Source organism: Pristis pectinata, chromosome 31 (assembly GCF_009764475.1).
Source record: "Pristis pectinata isolate sPriPec2 chromosome 31, sPriPec2.1.pri, whole genome shotgun sequence".
Classification (NCBI taxonomy): domain Eukaryota; kingdom Metazoa; phylum Chordata; class Chondrichthyes; order Rhinopristiformes; family Pristidae; genus Pristis; species Pristis pectinata.
Genome location: NC_067435.1, coordinates 8,946,026 through 8,967,058, shown reverse-complemented (window position 1 = coordinate 8,967,058; position 21,033 = coordinate 8,946,026).

The following is a 21,033-nucleotide window of genomic DNA, read 5'->3' as shown; positions in this document are numbered from 1 at the left end:
GAACCAGGTGAGACGCCAGCTTTCTGACACCTCCTTATACCTTCCTCTGGACCATAATCCCCCTAACAAATACCAGGCCACCATTTCCAGGACTGTTACAGATCTCACCACATCAGGAGGTCTCCCCTTCACCGCCTTCAAGTGCCCGTACCACACACAGCTCATTTATATCTCTTACATAAGATCCATAAACTGGACTGCCCTGGTTGGCCTATTGTTTTTGCCTGCTCTTGGCTACTGAACTCGTTTCTTCCCTGGTCTCCGTCTGTCTCTCCTTGTCCATTCCCTTGTCACTTACATCCAGGATGGTTCTCATGCCTTCCACCATTACAATAACTTCCAATTCCCTGTCTCAACTGGCTCATCTTTACCATGAACATACAATCCATACACACCTCCATCCCCAATCAGGAAGTTCTTAGCACCCTCCGTCTCTCTCTTGAACAAAGCTCCAACCAGTTCCCCTTCACTAACACTCTCATCCACTTGGCAGATGTCCTTACCCTCAACAGAAAATAAACCGCTTGAGGAACTCAATGGGTTGAGCAGCATCTGTGGAGGGAAAGGAACTGTCGGGTCGAGACCCTGCATCAGGACATTTTCCCCCACTTTCTGCCGATCAAAGAGGTAGCCATGTGCACTCACTTGAGCCTACCCATTTGTTGGCAGTGTGGAACAGTCTTTGTTCCAAGCCTATTGCAGCACAACACTCCCAGTTCTTTCTCTGCTACATTGACGACCACATTGGTGCTGCTCCCTGCACTTGTGCAGAACTCATCAACTTCATCACCTTCGCCACCAACTTCCACCCTGCCTTCCAATTCACGGCAGGCATGATAGTGTAACAGCGTAATGCTATTACAGTGCCAGCGACCCGGGTTCAATTCCGGCCGCTGTCCATAAGGAGTTTGTATGTCCTCCCTGTGTCTGCGTGGGTTTCCTCCGGGTGCTCTGGTTTCCTCCCACGTTCCAAAGACGTATGGGTTAGGAAGGTGTGGGCATACTATGTTGGTGTCGGAAGCGTGGTGACACTTGCAGGCTGCCCCCCAGAACACTCTATGCAGAAGATGCATTTCACTGTGTGTTTTGATGTACATGTGACGAATAAAGAAATCTTGTCTTATCTTATCAATTCACCTGGACCATTGCTGACACTTCTCTTCCTTTCCTAGATCTCTCAGTCTTCATCTCAGGAGACAGACTTGCCACTGATGTTGTCTGTAGACCTACTGACTCCCACAGCTACCCCCGACTGTACTTCCTTCCACCCCGCTTCCTGTAAGGGTGAAACCTACTCTAGAGCTTCAGGGATGTCCTTCTTCCAGAAACGTGGCTTCTCCTCTGCTGTGGCTGATGGAGTCCACACTCTCATTTCCTCCTTGTCCCACATGTCTGCTCTCAGCTCTCCTCCCCAGACAGAACAGAGATGGATTTCTTTTGGTTATCACATTTCACCTTTCACCCCCACCAGCCTCTGCATTCAGTCTATCATCCTTCACCATTTCTGCCACCTCCAACTTGATCCCACCACAATTAGACCTTCTCCTCCACCCTCCCGCTTCTGCTTTCCGCAGGGACAACTCTCTTCATGAGTCCCTGGTCCACACATTCCTCTCCATCCACCCCTCCGGTCTTGTGGCACTTTTCCTTGCAACCATAGGAGTTGCAACACCCGTCCCTGCACCTCCTCCCTCACCACCATCCACGGTCCTAAACAGGCCTTCCAGGTGAGGCAGAGATTCACCTGCATCTCTTCCTACCTGGTCTACCATGTCCAGTGCACACCATGTGCCCTGCTCTACATTGGAGAAACCAAGCATAGACTAAGCCATCATCTTGCAGAGCATCTGCACTCTGTCCATAATGGTCACTTTGAGCTTCTGGTTGCATGTCCTTTTAACTCTCCTGCCCAGTCTCACACTGACCTATCTGTCCTCGGCCTTCTCAAGTCAAGGGTAGGAGCATTGAATTTTCCAAGACTAGGTCGCCCACACCCCCAGTGATCCCCTCCCTCACACACTCACCTGTCCACACAGTTTTCTTCTCCCTTTGTTCAGCTTTGTCATTCCCCCTTCTCTCTTCCCCCCACCTGGTTCCATCTGACCATCCTCCCCTCCCCATCTGGTTCTTCCTATCACCTACCAGCCTCTGTCCCACTCCTCCCTCGCACTCCTATATACTGGCAATTGTTCCTCTTCCTCAGTCCTGTTACGTCTAAAACCTTTTGCCTCCACAGATGCTGCCTGGCCCACTAAGATTTTCCAGAATTCTGATTTTTTTTCTCGTTCCACGTTCCAGCATCTGCCTCCTCTTTTGTCTTGAAAAGATCAAATCTAAGCTTTGGCTTGGAATATAACAAATGGTAAATGTTTTGAAAAAGAACAATGGTCAGCCCAATTACTTGACCGTTAAAAACAACTAGTGGCACAGCTGGTAGAGGCGTTGCCTCACAGCACCTCCAGTTCAATCCTGACCTCCGTTGCTGTCTGTGTGGAGTTTGCATGTTCTCCCTGTGACCACGTGGGTTTCCTACGGGTGCTCTGGTTTCCTCCCAGACCCCAAAGATTTGCGGGTTGTTGGATTAACTGGCCACTGTAAATTGGCCCTAGCGTGTCGGCGAGTGGTGAGAATCTGGGGGGAGTTTGTGGGAATGTGGGGAGAATAAAATGGGATTAATGTTGGATTGGTGCAAGTGGGTGCTTGATGATCAGTGTGGCCTCGATGGGCTGAAGGGCCTGATTACATGCTACATCTCTCTTTGATTCCATGATTATTAGGTCACTATCGCATTGTTTTCTTGTGGGAACTTCTTCTGAGAAATTTGTTTCCTTCTTAGATAGCCACATGAATGATAGAAAAATGGAGGGCTATGTGGGAGGGAAGGGTTAGATAGATATTAGAGCAGGATAAAATGTCGGCACAACATCGTGGGCCGAAATGCCTGTACTGTGCTGTAATGTTCTATGTTCATTACTATTGTAAGTGTATGCATTGGCTAGAATCATTTCACGATGGGTTTACATGGGGTAAATAGAGGGTGCCTGTTCCCATTAGCAGTTGTTTCAAGGGTCAGGAGATACTAAATTTTCATCAAAAAGAGGGAAACAAGGAAAAACATTTTTATTTTAGAGAGTGATCACAAGCTGGAATTCCCTCCTTGCGAGCATTGTGAAATGGTTAGTCACCCCCTTCAAAAGGGAATTGGAGAGACATTTGAGGGAAAGTAACTCAAGAGGTTTATGGGGGAAGAGCGAGGAGTGACTACTCTGTGGACCAAATCTACTGTCTATACTGTGGCAATTCTATGATATTATGCACCTTGGGATGTTCTGAAAGGGATGAAAAAGGCACGATAGAAATGCAAGTTTCTCTTGTCACCAGTGAGCTCTCTTTATCCCTGACCCAATGTATGCAAGTTCATGGTCTCAATATCCCACTGCATAAGTGCCAAGAAAAGTCCACATTGTTTGAGAGCCAAATCTGTATTAAATTACAATCCCCTGTGCCTGTTCCAAAAACTTAATTGTGTCTTAAGTAGCCACTTGAAGATCACAAAGCACTTATTGCTCAACTCAATGTCACCTTAACAATCAGATTGTCATGTGACATGTCCCACTTGCAATGTCAAACTGGCTGCTGAAGTGTGCCATTACAAATGACCAAGAAATCTTGAAAGATTAATATGATGTTCCTTCGGGGAATGGTTTGAAACTAAAAAAAATTGGTGGGTTGATTCAAAACTGCTACAAGACTCCCATCAAAGAGTTAATGTGGTGCAGATTGAGTGGGAGATCGCTGTAAAGACATGATTTTTGTTTAAGAAAAAGCAGAACCATGCGGACAAGTAGTCTCTTGTCAAAACTAAGAATGCTGTGAATTCAGAAGAGGGTGCACAGCTGTCAATGTTTCTGACAACCCAAGCTATTAGATCTGAAGATTAGTTGCTGAATAATTATGCAAAGCAGATAAATGCGGTGTGCATTCCACAACAGATAACTGATGTTAGCCATCAGTCACAGAACACTATCTGTTCTGAAGACTAGTTGGATGTGGGCACTAGTTTGGTCTGTGTATTTGGAATCACTTTCCTCTCTCCTGATGCATGATTAGTTGTTCCAGTGCTTTAAGTTGTGGCAATTCCTACTGTGATCTTACAAAGCCTTACATTTGTGGTCGAGATATATGTAGTTAAGGTGCTGAAATTCAGGATGAGGGCTTGATCATTAGGACTGAGATGAGGAGCGTTGTAAATGTTTAGAATTCTCTACCTCATGGGTTGTGGCTGATCAAGTGATCATGTGTGACTGTGACTAAAGTCTGTTGGATGTGAGTGTCAGACAGGGGATCGCTGTGGATTAGCTATGATCTCATTTAAACTTTCTCAAAACTCACGCAAATCTCCCTCAGTTCTGTCCTTCTGATAGCGCAGCATTCACTTAGAACTTCCCCTCCAACACTGCAGCACTCTCCAAGAATGAAGCATACCCTCAAGACTACCCTTACAACACTGCAACTCTCCCTCAATACTGCTCCTCTGACAGTGTGGCACTCCCTCGGTACTAAACCTTCAATAGTGCATCACTTCCTTATATACTGCCCTTCCGACAGTGCAGTGATCCCTCAATGCTAATACTTCAATGGTGCAGTACTCCCGAAGTATCATCCTTCCAATAGTGCAGAACCCCCTGAGTACCTCTCCTCAGTAGTACAGCACTCCCTCAGTACCAACCCTTCAATAGTACAGAACCTCCTTAGTACTAAACCCTTCAATAGTGCCACGCTACCTTGGTATTACCCTTTCAACAGCACAGCAAACCCTCAGTACTAAAGAGAATGGATTATGAGGAGAGACTAAGGGAGCTAGGGCTTTACTTTTTGGAGAGAAGGAGGATGAGAGGAGACATGATAGAGGTGTACAAAATATTAAGAGGAATAGATAGAGTGGACAGCCAGCGCCTTTTTCCCAGGGCACCAATGCTCAATACAAGAGGGCATGGCTTTAAATTAATGGGTGGGAAGTTCAAGGGAGATATCAGAGGAAGGTTTTTTTACCCAGTGGTTGGGGCATGGAATATGCTGCCTGGGGTGTTGGTGGAGGCAGGTACATTGGTCAAATTCAAGAGATTACTAGATAAGCATATTGAGGGATGTGTGGGAGGAAGGGGTTAGATGGTCTTAGGCGAGCTTTAAAGGTTGGCACAACATTGTGGGCCGAAGGCCCTGTATTGTGTTGTCGTGTTCTATATTCTATGTTCTAATACTTCAATAGTGCATGTTCCCTCTGTGCTCAGTCTTCAGTGGTGGAACAGTCCCTCATTGACCCCCTGCCAACAGCTTAGAACTCCCTCCATACTAAACCCTCAATAGTGCAGCACTCCCTAGGTAGTGACTTTCCAGCAACATAACACAGTACTACCTCTGCTACATGTTTTCAACCAGAATCTCAGCCAATATGTTAGACTTAAGCCACTGAGAGGAATTTGAATCCGCAACCTCTGATTCACTGGAGAATGCATTGCTTTTGTTTCTTGGCAGGAATCCTTTCAAAAGCTTGGACACCACATCATTTAGTTATTACTGAGAAAGGATCAGCTGAGCTGTGATTTGGTCCAAACTCCCACCTCCCTCCCCCAAGGCTGAATATCCAGAACAGTCAAGCTGGGTGTGCAGGGATAAAAACTGGCAACAAAGTAGCACCAATAGACACTTTCATGTCAGAAGGGGAAGGAAGGGAAGAGAAATCTACATTTTTTTAAAGAATATATCATGCAGTGTTTTTATAGAAGAGATTCTCATATTTGCAATTATGATTTTAATTTGCTCCATGTGCTATTTCCTTAGTGCATATCTCAGTGTGCCCCCAACAAATCCAACTGTGCTAATTGAACATGTTTGTTTACCATTGCTAACATAACAGGCTGGGGCTTATAAACTGAGTGTTAAAAATCACACACATGAAAATTAATCCTCTGTAGTTGCATTGCTTAAAGATATCTCATGAAAACTGTTGAAGATGTTTTCTCATTTCTGTTGTCAGTGAAATCTCTGTGGACTTCTTCAATTTCCATGTGGAGAATTAACAATGTTTAGGTTTTTCAATGCAAATATAAATGACCTTCTTGAAAGATAGTTCCTGTTTTTTTACCTTTCCCTCCAAAGTTATCTAGTGGTGTTCTACTTGCCACCTTCAAATCTGTGGCATGGACTGAGCAGTGGCATAGGGTATATATTCTCAAAGAGTTGATTGCATGGCTCAAAGACTTGTTTAGAGATAATGTTGCAACTATAACAGTGCGGCGCTCTCCCAGTACTGCCCCTTCCACAGTGTGACAATCCATCAGTACTGCCTCTCCCACAGTGTGGCGCTTCCTCAGTACTGCCCCTCCCACAGTGTGACAATCCCTCAGTACTGCCCCTCCCATAGTGCAGTGCTCCCTCAGTACTGCCCTTTCCGACAGTGCCGCACTCCCTCAATACCAACCTTCCTCAGTATTAAACAGATATCTCAGTCAATATGTTGTACTTAAGCCACTGAGAGAAATTTGAATCCGTAACCTCTGATTCACTGGAGAATTCATTGCTTTTGTTTCTTTGCCTAAGTTAAAATGGAGTCTCCATCCTAATAGTGGAAGAGGCTGTGAGAAAGACTCCACTCACACCTTCTAGGTATCTCCCATTAGTTAATATTCTTGAGCTACAGGTCATATGGGGAGTAATGAGGTTAAGTGACCAGATTTAACGCCACATACATTTCATGCACTAAGGATTAACTTAAAAGGAAGGCACACCAATGAACTGGGATATTCTTGGAAGCAGTTTGTGTGCTGTAAGTTCATTTTGGAAGCAGTCACCTCAAGGACACTCAGCAACCATGGCAGAATTGGGGGATCAATGGTGAGAGGCTGAGAAACAGTAACAGCTTCATCTCTGGCAGATGGATTCTTCGCCTCATCTACATCTTAGCCACTTCAGCAAATCTGATCAAGCTACTTCTCAGCTTTAGTTCAGTGAGTAGCCCTCTTGACTTTAACCAATAAAGTTAGTGTTCAGTTGCCCTTCCAGTGACTAAATCTAGACAAGCACTACATTATGGAGGGACTGTGCTAAATCTGGGAGGTCCTATTTTGAATATATTAAATTAACGCGCGGCTTTTCATTGGGCAAGAATGTGAAAGATTCTGTGTTGGTGATATATGGATGACAAATTGATGATTTCTCTTGGCCCCCTGTAACAAGCACCACTAAATAAAACAAGAACACACAAAAATTGGAACAGGAGTAGACCATTTGGCCCTCCAAGTTGGCCTACCATTTGATACGATTGTGGTTGATCTGCCCCAGGACTCATCTCTTTTGTGCCAGTTCCCCATTCCCCAATATCTTGAAAGAATTATCAATATCCTCTTAAAATACCCCCAAATATCCAGCATCCTCACCTCCTGCAGCAGAGAATTCCAGAGATTTCCACCACCCCTTGAGAAGAGATTCCTACACATCTCAGCTTTAAATGATTTCTCCTTCATCTTGTAACTATGTCCCTCTCATTCGAGTCTCTCCCACTGGTGGAAACTTCAATATCTACCTTGCCATGCCCTCTTTGGATCTCAAATGGTTCAATATGATCACCCCTCATTCTTCTAAACTTCAAAGATCAAGATTCTTTCATTGCTCATGATAGGACAACTCTATCATTCCAGAAATTAGCCCAGTGTATCTCCTTTGGGCTGCTTCAGTGTTGTTCTATCCTTTCTCAAAAAGGTGTCCAAAATTGTGCACAGTACTCCAGATGTGGCCTCACAATGCTGTACAATTACAACATTTCTTTATTCTGAACTGCCTTTGTGCAATAAAAGCCAATATACCATTTCCCCTCATAAGTATTTGTCTGCTAACCTGTCGTGATTCATGTACAAGAGCACCTAGAACCCCCTACAGCAAAAAAAAACTAACTGCTGGAGGAACTCAGTGGGTTGGGCAGCATCTGTGGAGGGAAATGGACAGCCGACATTTTGGGTCGACACCCTTTCTGCTCCAGGTTCCAGCATCCGAAGCCCCTTGTGTCACCTAGATCCCTCTGTACTCTACTCATTTGCGATCTCTTTTCCATCTAGATATGAGCCTGCTTTTGCATTCCCTCTATCAAAGTGCATGGCCTCGCATTTCACCACATTAAATTCATTTGCTAAATTTTCACCCACTCAACCTATTTATATCCTCTCACAAGGTCCAAATATCCTCACCACAACATGCCCTTATACAATGTCCCGATACTATGTCCTTATACAATGAGATGGACTATGACCTCATGATCTACCTTGTTGTGACCTTGCACCTTATTGCACTGCACTTTCTCTGTAGCTGTGACACTTTACTCTGTACTGATATTGTTTTTGCCTGTACTAGATCAATGCACTCTGTACTAACTCAACGTAACTGCACTGTGTAATGAATTGACCTGTACGATCAGTTTGTAAGACAAGCTTTTGACTGTACTTCTGTACAAGTGACAATAATAAACCAATACCAATACCCTCCTAATTATTTCAGAGTCATCAGCAGATTTGGATATCTTACCCTCTGGCTCCCTGCTCCAGATCATTAATATAAATAATAAATAATTGAGGACAAAGCTGTTCCTTGGGCCACTCCACTAATTACATCTTTCCAACCTGAAGAAAGACCTAGCTATTCCACCCCCCCTTCCCCCTCCTCTCCTGCCCTCTTGATCTGCCCATCATCCACACACTCCTCCCACTGGTTCCCCTCCTCACTTCCATCCCTTTATTCCATGGTCCACTGCCTTCTCCTATCAGATTCCTTCTTCTTCAGCCCTTTGTCATCTATCACCACCCAGCTTCTTACATCATTCCCACTCTCCCTCTCTCACCTGCCTATCATTCCCCCCCCCCCCATCCCACCTGGATCCACCTATCACCTACCAGCTCTTGATCTACCCCTCCCCCCCCCAACCTTTTTATACTGGCTATCTCCCCTCTATCCTTCCAGTCCTGATGAAGGGTCTCAACCTGAAACGTTGACTATCTGTTTCCCCCCACAGATGCTGCCTGACCCATTGAGTTCCTCCAGCATTTTGTGTGTTGCTCCAGATTTCCAGCTTCTGTAGTCTCTCTTGTGTCTCCAAAGCCCTATCTATTCTGATTGCCCCTTCCATATGATATCCAATCTTCAATCCATGGTAACACACGTCTCCTAATACCCTGAACTCTTATCTTGTGCACTGGCCTTTTATGTGGAACCTTGTCAAATACCTTCTGGAAATACAAATCCACTAAATCTACAGGTTTCCTTGTATCGACTATGCTGGTTATATCCTTGAAGAGCTCAAGCAATTATGTCAATCATGATTTAACTTTCATAAAAGCATACTGATTTGGTTTGATTGCATTAAGCTTTTCTAAATGACTAGCTATTTCCTCCTTGAATACAGATGCCTGATCACGGGTGTAGGAGTTTGCTGTGCATGAAACAGTCGGTGTGTTCATTTAATGTACAAAATCTGTTTCAGGAAAACAATACTTCTTTGATCTCTGGTACTAACATGTAGTTAGGACCAATTGTCAACAGTAATATCAAGAAAAAATCGAAATCATTTATGTGTTTTTGACAGTGTTGCAAACACGCTTTTGTGATTACCAGCCAAGACTGGAAACGCTTATTGATATTGTTGGGGTAGAGAGTAAGAAAATGAATAACTTTCCCTAAAGCTTATGAGTGAAATTATTTCAGTTCTGATCTAAAAGCATTACTTTAGTTAATGATGAAGACTGTCAACTGCTGTGACAGTTAAGGTGAGATTTTGGCACTAAATATATAGTGTCCATTCCAACATTTTTTCCATAAAAAATTGGTCCTCTTGAGGCTCTGAAATGCTTTGTCAGTAACCATGGTTATCTGGAGCTTGCTTTAACTGCAGCAGAAATTTCCCAGATTCCTTCCTGGAATTGATTGTAGGCTTTGTGGTTTGGACTTCTCTCCCACTGACCATGCCAACAATTCGGTTTGGGATTGCAGCATCAAGTGAACAGAGTTGGATGTTGATCTATCTGGTTGCTAACTTCCCCCAATACCCTAAACTCTTATCATGTGCACCAGTCTTTTATGTGGCACTTTGTCAAATGCCTTCTGGAAATCCAAATCCACTAAATCTACAGATTCCCTTCTACCGAGTCTGTTGGTTCTCCATGTGTTTCAGTGCCTCAAGGTCCAGTTTTAACTATATGTTGTTTCTCCATCTGTATTAGTTGCAGCTCTGAATCAGAAGGTTCTAAGTTCAAGACCCACTCTGGGAGACTGTTAGGGCTAACACCCCAGTACTGTGAGACTGCTGCAGTGACAGAGAGGCCGGTCTTTAGGATGAGATGGCATTAAATAAAAAAAAAATCTGCAGATATTCTCCCTGGTTGCCTCAGCATTATGTATTTCCTAATATATACAGAGGATTAACTTAAAGGTTTGATTGCAATGAAACAGATATTTAGAGTCATTGACTGCTTACAGCATAGAAACAGGCCCACTGAGTCCATACTGACAATCACGCCCATTTATACCAATCCTGCACTAGTACCATTTTATCCTCTCCATATTCCCATCAATTCCCTGAAGATTTTACGCACCATGGGTGATTTATAGTGGCCAACTAACCTACCAACCTGCATATCTTTGGAATGTGGGAGGAAACCTGAGCACCTGGGAGAAACCAGTCACAGGGAGAACGTGCAAACTCCACATAAACAGCACCAGACATCAGGATTGAACCTGAGTCCCTGGAGCTGTGAGGCTGTGCCGCTTCACTGCCGTAATCAGAAAGCTGATTGCAAACTGTGCCTGGCAACTTTGTGTGTCCGTAGGAAATTCTCCTGCAGACTTCTGAGATCACTAGAAGCCTTGTATTGTCATTAGCCATAAGCAACGCATGACGTGTGTTGATCTAGACAAATATTATTGCAGAGAAACATTGCATGAATGGTACACACCGCAAAGAAGGATGTTAATCCCAGAGGATGCAGGCATATGTTGAAGGTTCTGGCCCAACCTAAACAGAAGAACTGACACCATTCCTCCCAAGTGGACAGAGGATGTCCTACAGTTATTACTGAAGGCATCCCACCCATCGTGAACCCTGTTTCCTGTGCTTACCTCCACAGTTTCTCATTAGTTGCAAGAAGAACTGAACCTCATTGTTCACCTACTAATGTTCCCCCATGCAACTCCATGAGTTGAAGCAATGGTTGCCCAGGGTGAGGATCACCACTTAAAGAGTACAAGCAATGGCAGAAGAATGTTTGGCAGAGTTTTCTCTTCAATAGTCTCTTTAATCAAGGAAGGATGTTGAAGTGTTGGAAGCAGAAGGTTAACCAGACTAATACCTGGATTACCCTTGGGTTGTTGACAGGATACTCTTCATATCAGCTGGGATTTAGTCGGGAGTTGATTGAAACATACAAATGATGATAGATTTGACGTGGAGGATTCTCCCTCTTGTGGGAGAATCTAGAACTAGGGGTCACGCTTAGAAATAAGACAATTATATAAGACAGTGGAGATGAAATATTTTCTGAGGTCAGATGTCTCTGGATCTCAAAAGAAGACAGAAGCAGATCTGAATAATTTTCAGGCAGAGGTATATAGATTCTTAATAAGTGAGGGGGTGAATGGTAATGGGGATAGGCAAGAATGTAGTTTTGAGATTACAATCAGATCAGCCATAATCATATTGAATGGCAGAGTGGCTCATCACCTCTGTTCCTAATTTGTATGTTCGTTGCACAGAGATTCTGTGGGATTACTCACACAGGGCTGCCACTGGGAACTGGAACATGCTCATGGCAAGGCACGCTGAGCTCATTGGAATATTGCTCCCTCCTAGTCATCTTCCCCAACATCAGTGAGGTTAACCAGAACACTGATCAAAAGCAGGGACCCAAAGTGATGCACTCCAGGGTTAGAGTGCTCGTGAAACACTGCCCAGTATTTGCTTTAGGGGGAAGAAGAATTTCTAGCTCATTATCTGCTCAATATCTCATTGCAGTGTGGGATTTTGCTGTGCTTAAATTGGCTGCTGTGCTTACTCCACTTAGATGATGTGCTGCACTTTCTGATTACTTTATTGGTTGTAAATCACTGTGGGTTTTCCTGAGGCTTTCTGAATGGCCCTTGCAAATGCAAGCCTTGACCTTTTTATCTCCACAACCATGTGCTGAGACCATTGTAGCTTGGCTTGTGGGTTCCCTGGCTGGTTGGAGATCCCCTGTGTGCATGGAACACAGGTCTCCTTTTATACCATGGTGCCTCCCACAGTCAAATTGCTGTTGACAGTAGCACGAGAGGAACAACAATAAAAGTGTTTGTTGGTGCTTTCAGCGAGGAGGGGGAGGGACTTATTATGCACATAGAGAGCAAGACAAATGCAGAGTTCAGACAGAATTAGACTGCCTTTCAACTTCGATTTTATGTGCTGGGAAGCACGGCTATATCCATGGCTCAATCCTGGCCTCTTTTCCAATAGCAGCCCTGCTTCTACTACTGATGTAGTTAACCACAAGCAAACTAGGATCATAATTTCCCAATCGCACCCACAACCAAGCTCTCCGTACCCCTCCACCCATCTTAAAAGGGGCCTGTTAAAATGAATGCGCTTTTGAAAATAGGAATCCCTTTTATCGCCTGTTTAAATATTTTCCAGTCAGCTGGAATGAACAAGGTAACAATTTAAATTATACTGAAAATCTCTGAAGACTTTACTCCATTAGATACAATAGCAAACAATTTTGACAATTTTTGTTTGAACATACAACTTGGTTTCTCAGACAGGATTCTCGGTTGCCATGACACCTGATTCTTGCATTGTCTTCATTGTTTGGTACTCCCCTGTCAACAGGTCTGTTTAGACAATGTCCTGCAACACCACAAGCTTCTAAACAGCTTCCTGTCAATTAGGAGCTTTAAGGAGCTGGAGCCAAGAAACCTAAACTATGTTCAGAATTGATGCAAATTGCAAGAGGTAGCTCTGTTTCCAAGCTGGGCCTTGCCAACTGGAATTCTTCCATTTTTCTAGTAAATTCCTTAAACTTTAAGGTTCCTGAAAAGCAGACTCGAACCCAAGGATTGTTTGTGCTGTGTTTTCTGTATGCTAAGTTTCTTTAGCACCTTTCATAACTTGATGATGCAACGTGCTTCTCAACCAATGGTGCACTGATTACGATGGTAATGTAGAATCACTGCATGCCATTGCTGCAAAGCAGGATCCCGTACACTGCAACCTGATGGTGATTGGATAATGTTTTTCTTGGTAATAATGGAGTTTGAGAGATAAATATTGGGAAGGATTCAAGAGTGATCTGCTTAGGGAATTATTTTAAGATAAGATTTCTTTATTAGTCACATGTACATCGAAACACACAGTGAAATGCATCTTTTTTGCGTGGAATACTCTGGGGGCAGCCCGCAAGTGTCGCCACGCTTCTGGCACCAATATAGCATGCCTACAACTTCCTAACCCGTACGTCTTTGGAATGTGGGAGGAAACCCACGCAGTCACGGGGAGAACTTACAAACTCCTTACAGACAGCGGCTGGAATTGAACCCAGGTCACTGGTGCTGTAAAACATTACACTAACTGCTACATCTACCTCTTAGGGGCCTGACTTTAACATCTCATCCAAATGGTGGCACCTCAGTGTTAAACTGGGAAGTTTGTTTTGGCAATTTCCCCGTTGTTCCCGGAGTGGGTTTTGAGCCATGTAGAGACAAGAATGTTACCCACCTCAACAAGGCTGATGCACTGGATAGCCTGCAGTCTCCCTTGCAAGATTCATTAACCTGCCTTACTGTGATACCACCTCTGCCTCTCTTGGCAACTTTCTTTGATGTGTTTTGGCTCTGACTGGAATTAAACAGGATGATGGAAAGTCTAGTCTCCATGCTGCACTGTGCATGAGGCAGGAATTACCATTACTTCTGGCCCAGGGTAAGGCAATATGAGAATTTAACCAATATACTGACATCTATGGAATCATAAATCCTGCAGGCACTATTAAGATGGAAATCTATTCTCAGTTTTACATGCTAAATGCATGATTTCCTTTGACATCTAAAATGGGTTCTACTAACTTCAAAGAAACCAAATTTCGGAAGCAGGGTTCAATGCCAAGTCACACTATCACATGCTTGATGCAAACAACAGAGGACAAATTTCTGCACCATCAGGAGATTAAAAAATTAGAGTTTTTTCCAAATATAGTCAAAAAAGAAGCTGAACTAAATACAGAAGCTGAAATGATAGAAAGAACACTTATCAAAGTATGAAATTGCTGACTGTTCATGCAGTCTCTTAAAAATTAGCCCTCCCTAGCCCAACAAATGGAGATTTCATTAAAATTAATCATGAAGCATGGGCTTAAGTTCGAACCCATATGAAAGATTTCTTTTCAGTGAGGAATTCCTGTTAAAGAGGAAACACAAGTCCTGCTGCAGGGTTTTGACCTGAAACATCAACAATTCCTTTCCCTCCACAGATGCTGCTCGACCCACTGAGTTCCTCTAGCACATTGTTTGTTGAATCACAAGTGTTAGTTTGGAAACTTACCAATGTTCCTTTAATATCAGTTTATTAGAGTCTCAATGTATATAAGATTTTCTAGGTTTTCATTACCATTTAGAGAAAGATTAGGGAACTTGGAGCCTGGATTGAGTAATTGGAGAGGACAAAATTTAGACAAATTTTTGCGAAGCAGAGTTATTAAAGGGATGAAGGAAAAGCCAGGAATTTGGAGTTAGATCACCATCACTCAATGACCTTATGGCAGGATAGACTTGAGAGATTGAATAGCCTCCTTATGTTCTTATATTTAAATCTAACATTGTTTCAAAAGCTTGAAAACCTTTTTTTTTTCATCTGCTGCACTTTGAGGTGGATTTTTGAGCCCAGCGGCAATATTTCTTTTGAGATGATTTCTATTAGAAAGATGGGCCTGAAGAAGGGTTGCAGTCATGAGGTGACCCTTGAGACACTTCATGTAAGAATAATGGACCTAAAGGAGGCCAATTGAGTCATGGAGTCATACAGTGCAGAAACAGGCCCATCAACCCAACTAGTCCATGCCGACCAAGATGCCTTCATGTGTTTTCTGTCATTCAGTAACATTTGTACTGAGCTCCTGTTTCCTCCCACTGTTGTGTATCCCAGTCTATGTCCAGCTTTTGGAGAGTGCGCCCATCTCCATTCCCCCTTTGTGTGGACACCTGCTTCCTGACATCAACCCTGAATGATCTATGGACAGTCAACATCTGGATTGAAAGATAGAGGGGAGGTAACTTCAGTCCAGATGAAGAGCCTCGACACAAAACCACGACTGTCCATTTTCCTCCATGGATGCTGCCTGACCCATTGAGTTCCTCCAGCATCTCATATGTTGCTCCAGATACCAACAGTGTGTCACTGAATGATCTATCTCCAGTTTTGTTCCTACGCCCTTGTTCAAGCTACAGTGACCCCCACATCCCGCAGCCCTCTCCCGCAACCAAAGGAAATAGTATCTCTCCGTTAGTCCTACGTATGAGACGGCGCACAGACACAGAAGTTAGAGCTGCTGACTCACAACACCAGAGACCCAGGTTCAATCCTGACCTCAGCTGCTGTGTGCATATGGAGTTTGCATGTTCTCCGTGTGATTGCTTAGGTTTCCCGCGGGTGCTCCGATTTCCTCCACACATCCCAAAGACACATGGGTTGGCAGAGTCATAGAGCTGTGGTGAATGGATACAGGCCCTTTGGCTCAATTTGTCCGTGCCCATAAGAATACTGGAGCAGCAGTTGGCTACTCGACCCTTCAAACTGGCCCCACCATGCAATATGATCTACCCCAGGCCTCAGCGCCTCTTCTGCACCAGATCTCCATAGTTCTCAATTGACCAATGTTTCTCCCTTTCTTGGACTCTGTTTTTACCTCTCACTGCCTTGGCGAAGCAGCCAGCATAATCAAAGACCCCACCCACCCGGGTCATTCTCTCTTCTCTCCTCTTCCATCAGGTAGAAGATACAGGAGCCTGAGGGCACATACCACCTGACTTAAGGACAGCGTCTACCCCACTGTGATAAGACTATTGAATGGTTCCCTTATAGGATGAGATGGACTCTGACCTCACGATCTACCTTGTTGTGACCTTGCATATTATTGCACTGCACTTTCCCTGTAGCTGTGACACTTTACTCTGTACTTTTATTGTTTTTACTTGTACTACCTCAATGCACTGTGTACTAACCCAATGTAACTGCACTGCGTAATGAATTGACCTGTACGATTGGTATGCAAGACAAGTTTTTCACTGTACCTCGGTGCAAGTGACAATAATAAACCAATACTAATACTTACCTCCTTTTTAAATAACCCCAATGATTAAAACTCCATTGCCTGTTGGGCCAGAAAATTCCAAAGATTCACCATCCCCTGCAAGAAGATGTTCCTACCCCTTAGTGCTGTTAGGTGGTAAACAGAAATAAAGGGGTGTTGATGGGCATGTGTGAGAGAACGTTGCAGGGGTACAGGGAAATAAGGAGAGGGGGAATCGGACCAATGGGATTGTCCCCCTGGGAGCTGGCATAAACCCAAAAGGCTGAAAGGCCTCCTTCTGAGTTGCAATAAGTAAGTTGTGCAACCAAAACGAGCACGGTAGTGTAGTGGTTAGCGTAACGCTATTACAGCCAGCGACCCGGGTTCAATTCTGGCCACTGTTTGTAAGGAGTTTGTACGTTCTCTCTGTCTGTATGGGTTTCCTCCCGGTGCTCCGGTTTCCTCCCACATTCCAAAGACGTACGGTTTAGGAAGTTGTGGGCATGCTATGTTGGCGCCGGAAGCGTGGCGACACTTGCCGGTTGCCCCCAGAGCACACTACGCAAAAGATGCATTTCACTGTGTGTTTCGATGTACATGTGACTAATAAAGATATCCTCCATTACATCACACCTTAACCTTTGTCAAGTCTAGGCTGCATGTTCTTGTCATTTAACCCTTTTTGCATAGTAATAGTCCATAAAGTTCTTGTAAAGGAAAAAAAACAGTGAGCATGATGTACTGTATTTGGATTTCAACTCCACAAGGTGCCATGTGGGAGGTTACTACATAAAATAGAGGCTCCTTGTGGCAAAAGTAACATAATAGCATGGATAAAGAATTAGTTAATTAATGGAATAGAGCCTGTTGGGTTATTTTCAGGTTTGTGAACTGTAACTAAAGGGATGTCACAGGATGTGAAGTGGGGGCTCAGATAGTTAGTTTCTTGGATGAGGTAATTGAATGTAATGTACCCAGTATCACTGATGATGCATAGATTGGTGAGAAAGTAAGTTTGGAAGAGGAAACAAAGGGATATAGATGGATGAAGGAGGTGAGTAAGAATAAGACATATGGACTATAATGAAGCGAAGTGTGAGTTGATCCACTTTGGTGAGAACAATAGATAAAGAAAAGTATCATTTGAGCTTTTGTACCTCTACCCCTCTTTTTCACACTATTCCACAGCTGCTTTGCGGCTACTATTACATCTACCTTATTCGGTTAACTGAAGGATTGCAGAACTGGTTTATTCTACGTTTCATCTTTCCTCACCTTAGTGAAGGTTACAAGCTGGACAGAGGCGGTTTTGTTTGCTCTAGTCTGTTATATATTGAAGACTTAGCAAAACAATCTGTTGAAGATAATTTCATTTTCCCTACTGTAATCATAAATCCCACAGTGGTTTAAAAGCAGTTAGAACAGACCCACTAAAATCTTGTTTCAAAGTAATCCATTTGCAATGTAAGTAACCAGTTGCAGTTTGCTCCCCTGGTGTGAGTCATATCAAGTTTAAAAGCCCATAATTATATATTGTTTTCAGGGAATCCTTTCAGAGTGGGAATGGTGAGTGCTGCGGGATTTTAACCCTCAGCAGCCTGAACAAATGAGGAATATTCATGCACTTTGTTCAGGCTCAAAGCTAAAGATGTCCTCCTTGTATGGCTTCTGTAGCTCCAATGGGAAACCCTGAAAGACTAAGACTCCTAAGGCACATCGTAGCCTCTACCAAGATTCTTGGAATCCTGAAATTCCAACTTCTTACTCATTCCCCATATCCATTGCTGCGGGAAAGTGGCTCACAGCTCCAGTGACCCTGATCTCTGGTGCTGTCTGTGTGGAGTTTGCATGTTCTTCCTGCAACTGTGTACTTTCATCAGAGAGCTCCAGTTTCTTCCTGCGTCAATGACGAGCTGTTGGTATATTAATCAGCCACTGTAAATTGCCCTTCGTCCATAGGGTGAGTGGTGGAACTAGTGGGGAACTGATGGGAATATGGGGAGAATAAAATGGGCTAAGATTGGATTAGTGTAAGACCAGTGCAAATGGGCTTGATGTAGATTTGGTGGGTCATAGTACCAGTGTCCGTTCTGTATGGCTCTTTGATCATTGGCAGCCATGCTTTCAGATACATGGAACTCTTAACATGTAGAATTCCATACACCTTTGTAATATGGGAGGCCATTTTGAACCATACAGTCTTTGCCAGCTCACAGAGCAATTCCATTCTCCATTAATTTTCCCTGTAACTTATCCTCCCCACATTCCCATCAACTCCCACCAGACTGGACAGTAGCCAATTATCCTACCTACTTGCATGTCATTGGGATGTGGGAAGAAACAGGATCAGCTGGAGGAAACTCAAGTAATCACAGGAAAAACATGCAAACTCTACACAAATACATCCAGAGGTCAGGATTGAACCCAGGTTGTTGGAGCTATGAGGCAGGAGCTCTATTAGTTATGCTGCTGTGCTGCCCTAACCTTTCTATCCCTCTACCATCCTTTAAGATGCTCCTTTAATTCTGAGACTAAGTTTTCATTCTATTATTAACCAGCTAGATTGTGCTTGACCGGTCATTCATTTTCAGTGACCCCCCTCCCTCACCTGAGAGTAGCACTGCAGATGCACTTAGTTTTAAATAACTGTGTGCGTCCAATCATCCTCGAGGTCTTGCTGCACTGCTTGTCTTGTGAAGCAGATCAATTCACGAGAAGCAACTAGGCCTCAGCTGGTGGAACCTTAGGCCCCACCCCCTACGAAATCATGTTGTAAAATTCATTTTCAACTGATAATCACTGGTGATTAAAGTCATCTAAAAAAAAGTTATTGAAATCAATTTAAATAATTTTTAAAATTAAAATTATTTATAAAAAAGTAAATCCATTTACCTGATGTAAATTAATTAAAACGTTAACATTAATTAAGGCAAACCAGTTAGATTCACTTCTGCTTTCCACTTAAATGAATGGGGCCACACTGAGAGGAGCCAAGTGATGTAATGTTCAGGCCTAACCCCTCAGGCTAGTCTGGAGCCACTGCAGGACTCAGCCCAGGGTTGGAGACAGGAGATGGATCTGACCTCCACAGCACATTCCCAGATCCATGCTGTAGTGTGTAGGGGAGGAAGTCCTGAGTCCAGTGGCCCACCAGGTGGTTCTATTCTGTCTTGACAAAAGGCTGTTTTAGGCCATTCCGCTGAAATCATCGACCATGTGGCTGCAGCGTCAGCACACGACATGTCACATTCTGCGAGCTCAGAGGCTAAAGTAGTCCAGAAGTCTTGTTACTGGCCCAGTAATACAAGACAACTGATCCAAAACCATGACCTCCAATCCTGGCTGGTGTTTTTAATTTATGTCATTAATGTCATTAATTTATCAAAATAAACCTGAATGGAAATCTGGATCATAACTTGTCAAGGTTGTTGAAGTAAACCCATCTAGTTCACTGATAAAAAATCACTCATCCTTGCCCTGTATAGCTTATATGTAACTCCAGATCCATAGCCATGTGGTTGACCCAGAAGGTGCTGAGTTCAAGGTGTAATTTGGTGATTAGCAATAAATCCTGGCCAATTTCAGTGGATGAACAAGGGAAAAAAATGATGGTTTTGATTGTACCTCCACCCAGAGCACAATGATGGTTTGGCATCATCTGGTCAATGCACACATGGACTGGTTGGTGTGGACAATGACAAGGCCATAGAGGTGCAAGGTGATAGAACATATGCCAGAGGTTTTGTCATATGATCTGTCTCAGAATGCCCAACCAATCAATCACCCTTTTTGTTCAATTTCAGTAAGTAAATATAACACTAGAATTTCAATTTCATTGCTTCTGAGTAAATTTATCACAAGGGAACTCCAGAATTCAGTTGACTGACCTTCATTGTCTAATCTCAGGGATGTCTGGTGTTGAAAAGGGCTGTCATGATTTCTTTGAATTTGAGTTGGGAGACCAAAAATAGGCTTTCACCCTTCATTTTGATGACATGAATGACAAGTTCAGGAGTCTATTGAACAGACTGGACCATGAGAAGGGTGTTAATGTCCACCCCAATAACTAAGTGAACTACTCATAGAGATGTTCTAATGCCCTCATGAAATATGTTGCTTGTGCTAATCCCCAGAGTTTTTATCTTTACAATCTGCAGGGCACTGGAGAGTTGGCAACTGTATGACTTATTCTTGGAGACAGGGGCTGAGGTGAATGTTAGAATGGTAAAGGAAGCTGTACATTCTATCTCACTTGGAAAGTCTTGGTGTTGCTCTGCATCAACACATTGTTCTCCTCCCTCACTTTTTAATGTCTAAAGGCTTTGATTTCTTTTCTATAAAAATGTTGGAGACTGAGTCTTCCTTGCTGCCTGGCTATAGTGATCAGTCTTTCCTTGTCTCCCTGCCTCCCACTCTTTGTCTCCCTCTCTTTGTCTCTCTTCCTATCTCTTTCTCTCTCTATTTCTTTCTCCCCATTTATTTCTCTTTCTCTCTATCTTTCTCCCTCTCTAACTATCTCTATCTTTCTCTCCATCTGCCCATCTATTTCTATTTGTCTATCTCTCTCTCTCTCTCTCTCTCCCTGTCCCCCTCTCTCTCTATTTGTTTATCTCCTTCTCTATTTACCTAACACTCTCTTGAGAGAGAGGCCGATTCACCAAACCCCACTCTGCTGCCGTGACAA